Source organism: Notolepis coatsorum, assembly GCF_963971535.1.
Source record: "Notolepis coatsorum genome assembly, chromosome: 18".
NCBI lineage: Eukaryota > Metazoa > Chordata > Actinopteri > Aulopiformes > Paralepididae > Notolepis > Notolepis coatsorum.
Window position 1 is genome coordinate 101934813 of NC_140182.1, and position 8984 is coordinate 101943796.

Sequence of the window (8984 nt, forward strand, 5' to 3'; positions counted from 1 at the left end):
GTAGCTAACTGTGTGTGCCTGCTGAGAGCACCTGGCTGTATGTAGACAGTAGCCGCATAGCTTGTTAGCTGTTAGCTAACGCAGAAGCAAGCTATGCGGCTACTACATGCAGCCAGGTGCCTGATTGAGCTAACTGTTAGCCAGTTAGCTTTTTAGCGTCAGCTGGGAACGTTCGTTTGATGCTATCAGTTAGCCTTGAGAATAGCAGGCCCTGGCACTCTGACTACGACATCATCTTTGACAGAAGATGTAGTCGGGCCTGCACCATGACAAGGCTCTGGCCATAGCTTTGTCCCGACAGCGAGAGGCCTTTCGTCAACGTGGAGACCTGTGTTCCTCGTGCAGGTAAAATGTCATGACATTACCCCACTCTTCCTTCCTTCCCCTCCCGAATGTTTTGTTAATAACGATGTTTTTTTCCAGGCAAAACATATGCTACTTCACAACATTTGGAGATACGACATGTGCTGTGTGTGAATGGTCGTTTGTGTAGCTTGGGTAGCGTTGGGCCGTTGGCCAAAGCTGTGTGTCACGTGGCCTGGTGTCACAGTACCTGGCTAGCCTATTTAGCTGATGTCGGCCATTGGCTCCTTGCTGCTTTGGTTTCTCTGGTATAGACGCTCTTCTTGTTGGATTGTTGATCTTTGTCCTTTTGAATCTCTCATACATGCTATAGTCTCTCTCTAACACACACACACATGACAAACACACATGTGCTCTCTCTCTCTCTCTCTCTTTCTAATACACACAGTCTGCCTATGGCGGCCTTTCTCGATGGCTAGGCTGTGCTCAAGGATCTTCAGTCACAGTGCTCAGGTATTCTGCCACTGTGTACTCTCTGTTTAGGGCCAAATAGCATTTCAATTTCTTTCCAATGTGTCTCTCTCTCTCTCTCTCTCTCTCTCTGTACACTGTATATTGACTGTAGAACGGGAGCTCTCTCTCGCTCTCTCTTTTGCTATATGTTGACTGTATCATGCCCCGCCTCGGGCAGCGCTATTATTTAAGAATATGTTGACTGTATAAAAAAAAAAAAAAAAAATATATATATATATATATATATTTTTTTTTTTTTTTTTTTTTTTTACCTTTGGGGGGGGGGGGGGGGGGGGGGGGGCCTCGCGTTAAATCTCGCACAGGGCCTCGCATTTCTCCCAGGCGGCCCTGATACTGTACATACATACTGTACATACATACATACATTCTGTACATACATACATACATACATACATACATACATACATACATACATACATACATACATACATACATACATACATACATACATACATACATACATACATACATACTGTACATACTGTGACAGATCTCCTCCCCCCTTCCATGGATATGTGAGGGATGGGAGATACTTCTGCCACAGGAGTAGAGTCAATTAGGTAGCTGATTAGTACTGATAGAATACACCTGCGCATAATTAGTTCACACACATCTCATGTGCACACGCTACTAAGCCACTAGGTTAGTCAGAAGTAAGTTGAGCGGAGGTGAGGTTGGAGTTGTTGTATTGAGAGAGAGAGATTGAGATATTCTGAGTTGTGTAAGGTGAGAGGTAGTGAGAGAGGTGAGGAGAAAGCGAGTAGGTGTTCTTTGTGTACTGGACCCTGGACTGGCTGAGAAACCCCCTTGTGTACTGACCCTGGACGGGACGACTACCCTGAGTATTGAACAATCCCTTTTCCTGTCGGCGAGCCTGTTTTGTGTTTTTGACCATCGGACTGTCTATGACCATTCTCTTGGCTATCAAACTGGATTTTTGCCTTTAATTCAATAAATATTCTTATTGATTGATATTGCTCTTGTGTGGACCTTTTAATTTGTTTGTGTTTGAACCGTGGCGAGTCTGGTCCCCAAAGAGGACATGTCAAAGCTTTGGGATGTTGGATGCAGACCAATGCTTCTTTTTCCGGATAAACTATCCATCAAGCTGATGAACGAGGAAAGGAGAAGAATATGGTCGCTAGCCGAGGTAGAAAGTTACTTGGAAGAGAGGCCCGGAGGCTGGTGAGGGTAAGGGCTAACAGCATGGGCACTGGGCTTAGCTACACAGAACTGAGCTAAGCTGGCTAACAAAACGTTGGAACAAAATTAGGAAATTTCACAGCACCGGCCTGAGCTAAGTGATAAACTCATGATATTGACAATTGTGTGACATTGTGCTGACCAGTACGTTGGGACCAACATCTGTTTTAACACTTTGGCTGCCAGTGGCTTTAGCCATCTTTGTACTCAGTGTGCCACCCCTGTAAAGTATAGGGATTTTCACTGTGCGTTGCGGTGTTTGCAGGGCTATATTCTATAGCTATGGAGACAATACTATGGCTCATTTGACATTAACTATCCATCGTTCAACATGTGAAAAAGAATAAATGTTTTCATGTATACGTTCACGTGTTATACCGTGGTGAATTTTGTATAGTTTCAGAGTGATCCTGGCTCATTCCTGGCAGTGTTGGGCAAGTTACTTTAAAAAAGTAACTAGTTACAGTTACTAGTTACTTCTTCAAAAAGTAACTAGTTACCGTTACTAGTTACTTCTTCAAAAAGTAACTAGTTACTTCAGAAAGTAACTATTAAGTTACTTTCAAGTAAAATTTTGCTCAAATGTGACCCGACCTCCACCCCTCTTTAACGGAACATAAAATACATGTGCATGTTCAATTATTTATGATAAATCTAAATATTATAATGAAAACTTAATACAATACATTATTAACATAAACAATGTACACAAATCTAAACTATTTTAATGTTGCTGTGGGACAAAGTGAGACTAGCCTCCAATCAAATGCCATGTATGTATATTATTATAATTACTATGTTTATATAGTGAATCGATACAAATGAAATACCACAATAGATGTTTTGGAATTTTGATATTTATTCAACAGGCCACAACTGGGGAAAATTAAATTATGCTTGTTAAGCACTATACCAAAAATAAATAACAAATATATACTGATTGATTGAACATTTTAATTAACAGATTTCAGAATGGGTACAATACAGTACGGCTCAATACACACAATTGTTAAGGGGATGCAGACCAGAGAAAGAGTTTCGTCTTGTTTACATCAGGGTCCCCCATTTTCAATTCATGACATTTATGACGAAAGTCTTTCTCTGGTCTGCATCCCCTTAACAATTGTATGTATTGAGCTGTACTGTACTGTACCCATTCTGCAATCTGTTAATAAACTTTTCAATCAATCAATCAATGACATACACAACATACAGATATAAGAATCTAATCGAATCATCTAAACTAATCTAATCATTACATTTAAGACATGCATGACATACAGAGATATATATATCTCTGAGCAGCTGAAGCCTGTGCTATTAAACCAGGAAGTGCAGCACTGTTGATAAGGCTGTCAGCACTGCAGTATAGCCACTCAGTGCCCTGCGCTGCAAAGAGTGAACACTGAACACAAAACGCTCAAGGACCCGCGGTCTCATGTTGACATTGTGTTGTTCGTTGGATTCGTTTTTGTACACTACACGGACCGCGGTCTCATGCTGACTGATCAGTGATCGCTTGTCTTGTCGCGCTGTGTGTCAGACTCACGCTGACTGATCGCTTGTCTTGTTGCGCTGTGTGTCAGACTCTGGATGCTTTAGACACCCGCCCACCTCCACCTCTGATTGGCTTACCATGACATTGTATTCAACCTCAGCCAATCGTCAGCATGTATGCTTGGCTCGCGCACTGTCCACTAAACAAGGAATAACATTATTATTGCCTCTCGGCGCAGAGATATGTCTGATGAAAGAAACAGGTTCATTCATAGTAACGCGCCGCATTTTTTTGTAGTAACGGTAACGACGTTATTAAGATTGGAAGAGTAATCCGTTAGATTACTCGTTACTGAAAAAACGAACGCCGTTAGTAACGAAGTTACTTATAGTGCCGTTATTCCCATCACTGATTCCTGGTAACTGTGTTATGGAGCAATACGTCTGCTAAAAGCGCCTGGACACGCTACTGTTTCCAATTCAAAGGTATATAATAGGTATTATGTTTGATCATGAATGCATGAAAGGGGGGGGGGGGGGGGGTCGTTTTTTGATGCTTTGATCGCCAGTAACGGCATTCGTTTTGAATACTACATTCGTTGATCGGCTGGATCGATATGAAATCATTGTAGGATCAAGGTGGAATTTATGTCATATAGTCCTTACCTTTACTAGGAGGTATCCCAAAAAGAATATTCCAATTGTCTGATCGCGATTTCCAGTATTGATGTTTATCGGGTCCCTGACATGAAGTGGCACAAGATATGCCTCAAGTGTGCTGAACGCGTTTTGAAGTGGTCAGATGAAGCGATTTACTTGGTGTTGCACTGTTCATACTTATGACACGGATGTCTAGCTACATACTTATTAGGTATGTTATTAAAGTACTTTTGTTGAGTTGGACTGCAGGAACAAAGATGCACGTCTACACATGAACGTGGCGGGGCAGGGAGAGAGTTTATTGCACATATGCGCAGAGGTTATATACACACATGTATGGATACACGCAGTGGTCAAATGTGAGACTGTACATTACATTATGTTCAACAGCCCCACTCAGGCTCACCTTTACAAATTCACATGAAAAGCAAAAGACGGGTCTTCCTTAAAAACATAAACAACCTATGCCGGTCTGGCACATTATACCTTGAATAACAACTCAGGAAAAACACAACCTTTTTGTTGTTTGATACTTCTGGGTTATCTATGGTTCCCCAAACAAATAACATCTGAATTTGTCAAACTTTGCTTTTGTCAGTGGTTTGGTCAACACGTTGGCCATCATGTTTTCTGTGGGACAGTATTCAATGGATATTTTACCATCCATATGTGCAGCTCGCACAACATTATATTTAATATCAACATGTTTGCCCCGTTGCCTACATACTGGATTTTTGGACAGAGCAATCATCCCCTGATTGTCTTCGAATATTGTGGGAGGCACAATATTCGCAGCGTTCGAGACAGGGGAGGGGAGAATTGAGGGGAGAATTGGTGAGGCAAAATTGGGATGGGAGAAAAGTTTAAAAATAAGGAGAGAAAGTGGATAAATTTTCTTTTAAAAAGACTATGCATAACAGTCAATGTGAAGTCCAGTGCATTCCCAATTCCCATAGCCTTAGAGAAGGCCCTGCGACGTCTGGCGGTGTGGTCGCTGAAATCCGTGGCGAATCTGAGGGTATTTTTGGAGGGTGTTTCCTGGCCCCTTGTAGAATAGCCTGATGTGTAGGGAACCGCAGGCAGCAAAAAATAAAAGCGCGTGGACGTTCGCCCTTCTCCGGGGGGCCGTTCCTGAATATTCTATGCGCCCGCTCAATCTCCGGTTTAGGGACGGTCGGAAACCATTGTGGAATCATCTTTTCGAGATAATGAATCTTCAATGTCCTCGGGCAAGCTGTAAATTCTGACGTTGCACCTTCTATTCCGGTCCTCTAGGTCAGCGATCTTATTTTCGTAAAAAAGGAATTCATCTTCAATCGCCGAGATCTCTGTGGAGTTGGTTTCAGCCACGACCGCCACCTCTGCCATCCCTTCTTCCACCCTAGAGAGCCGCGTGGTCGCACTAGCTACATCCTCCTGGAGCGTGTTCAGTCTGTTGGTCAGCTGCAGCATGCTAGCATCGAGCTCAGCACGGAACAAAGACCTGATACATTCAACATCCACCTCATTTAATGTCCCCTTCTTGTTCGATAATTGTTTCGCCATCTCTGCGATGTATTATGTGAAAGTGTGCCGTAAAATTAACATCGTAATCAATATAAAAGTGAAGTGGTCACAGAGCTCGGAAAAACTACGCCACCATCCGATCTGAGCGTAAACCGGAAGTCTGGTATTCTATATTATATAATAATTAATAAATATTAATAAGGTTAATAAGAGGTATTCTATATTCTATAATAATATTTCGAATAGCATGTGTCCGGATGGCAGAATTCAGTACTATATCTACAAAACCTTCTGTTTAATCATCTTCCCTTTATTCATTTGCTTTGATTTTTTGTACACCTGATCTCAAGAAGGTGCTGAACGAGCTCAGTGGCAGTTTTTCATGTCTGGTAATTTTTAGCATTGGTGTTATTCACCGTCAAATATGCAAAGAAAAATCATAATTTATATTCTTTGTTTCATCACAATTTACTCAAGCCTAGTAACAGACACAATATTTCTGACACTGGGAATACATTCCCTGAGATTCATAGATGTCCTTAGATACCAAGAACATACAAATGGGCCTTGTAGAAGTGGAACAATCTTCCATTTACTTAGGTATGTATTTTTAGGTAGATTTTCTGAAAATAGGGATAGGGCTTAACAGCTTAACTGCGTGTGATTTGCGTCCGCTATTTGCTCCATTTTAAGGACCTATTCACTTAAGATATTGCGCAAATGATATATTAGCGCAAACATGCTCATACGGTGTGCAATTTTCTCCTGATACGGTAAAATAGTATAAATACTGTCCTAGGACAATGGCAGACAGAAAACAGAAGCTTCAATTCTCTGATCGCGAATTGGAAGTCCTGACGAATCAATACTGTAGCTTTTCTAGTCCTTGGGCCAAACACCTTTTTGTTACCAATTGGGCGGGCAAATTCTAGATGTGATTTATTTTTTATTCCTATACATCCCTAGATTGTGTTTTGATATGATAGACATTTTGGTTTTGTAGCTTTATTAGTGGTTGTAAAAAATATATTGAAGCGACCCTAGGGTCGAGGTGATTGGTCAGCCGGGCTGTCACTCTGCGCTCTACCAACCTGGGGCTGGCAGGTGACGCTATTGGTCACGCGAGCCCGGGGTTCGTAGAGGGGAGGGGGCAAGGGCTGACCTGTGGGGAGTTAAAGTTCAGTCTACGATTGCAAGCAGAGGTGATGCGCCCAGTCTATGTACCTGAGATGTTTGAATAAACAAATAAGTGAGAAACAACAACCGAGTTGGTGAGTCGTTAATAGCAGACGTGACAATATACATATTTTGCTCCCCATTCATAGATTTAGAGACCTCCCCCTACAGGTGAATACCTTGTTGTTGCAGTATTATGCAGTAGGTGCACGAAGGTTACCATACCATAGCGTAGGAAGGTCCGATTTACTCAGGGTTTATCTCTACGTGTTCAGGAGACTCCTGCGGTGGATAAAAACTTGATCATGGTCATGTCTGTAGTACCCAGGGCCGCCTCAGGGGGTGTGCGAGCAGTGCGGTCGCACAGGGCCTCGCGGGAAGGGGGGCCTCGCAAAAAATAAATAAAAAAAAAATAAAAATTTTTTTTTTTTTATTTATTTTTTTTATTATTTTTTATTATTTTTTTTTATTTTTTTTTTATTTTTTTGCGAGGCCCCCCTTCCCGCGAGGCCCTTTTTCATCACAGACCTAAAATCTAGTTTTGCTTATATGCTTATATATTTCACATTAGACACGTTTGTAGAATGTGTCTGACTTCCTGGCTCTGCAGACTGCAGTTTTCCGGTTTCTGCGGATTTGCTGCTCTACAGATTTTAGGATAGTGTTTCCGGCCCGTCCGCCGACCGCCGTAATACCAAATAGAAGAAGAAGACACACGAGGTAGATAATTCAGCGCTATTCAGAGGAGCGAGGCGAGTGGATGTCTTTTCAAAAGAAGGAGAAGAGAACTTGTGAGCAGATAAATCTGTTAGGCAGCAATATGCCGAAAGGTGTCCAGTCTGCCGGAAAGTACTCGAAGAAGAAGAAGAAGAAGAATTACACCGTGGGCCAAGTCTCCTTCCAACTTCACCATTGCCGCCGGCCGCGCCGCATTCATTGATACTGCGTTATGTGAGTCAACCTATGATTAAATACCCGCCGTGGACCTGTCCTGACCTATCTATCTTTCTCTCTTTCTGGAGCCAAACTGGTCGACTAGCTAATATATAGTACTACTAGTAGCTAACTGTGTGTGCCTGCTGAGAGCACCTGGCTGTATGTAGACAGTAGCCGCATAGCTTGTTAGCTGTTAGCTAACGCAGAAGCAAGCTATGCGGCTACTACATGCAGCCAGGTGCCTGATTGAGCTAACTGTTAGCCAGTTAGCTTTTTAGCGTCAGCTGGGAACGTTCGTTTGATGCTATCAGTTAGCCTTGAGAATAGCAGGCCCTGGCACTCTGACTACGACATCATCTTTGACAGAAGATGTAGTCGGGCCTGCACCATGACAAGGCTCTGGCCATAGCTTTGTCCCGACAGCGAGAGGCCTTTCGTCAACGTGGAGACCTGTGTTCCTCGTGCAGGTAAAATGTCATGACATTACCCCACTCTTCCTTCCTTCCCCTCCCGAATGTTTTGTTAATAACGATGTTTTTTTCCAGGCAAAACATATGCTACTTCACAACATTTGGAGATACGACATGTGCTGTGTGTGAATGGTCGTTTGTGTAGCTTGGGTAGCGTTGGGCCGTTGGCCAAAGCTGTGTGTCACGTGGCCTGGTGTCACAGTACCTGGCTAGCCTATTTAGCTGATGTCGGCCATTGGCTCCTTGCTGCTTTGGTTTCTCTGGTATAGACGCTCTTCTTGTTGGATTGTTGATCTTTGTCCTTTTGAATCTCTCATACATGCTATAGTCTCTCTCTAACACACACACACATGACAAACACACATGTGCTCTCTCTCTCTCTCTCTCTTTCTAATACACACAGTCTGCCTATGGCGGCCTTTCTCGATGGCTAGGCTGTGCTCAAGGATCTTCAGTCACAGTGCTCAGGTATTCTGCCACTGTGTACTCTCTGTTTAGGGCCAAATAGCATTTCAATTTCTTTCCAATGTGTCTCTCTCTCTCTCTCTCTCTCTCTCTGTACACTGTATATTGACTGTAGAACGGGAGCTCTCTCTCGCTCTCTCTTTTGCTATATGTTGACTGTATCATGCCCCGCCTCGGGCAGCGCTATTATTTAAGAATATGTTGACTGTATAAAAAAAAAAAAAAAAAAATATA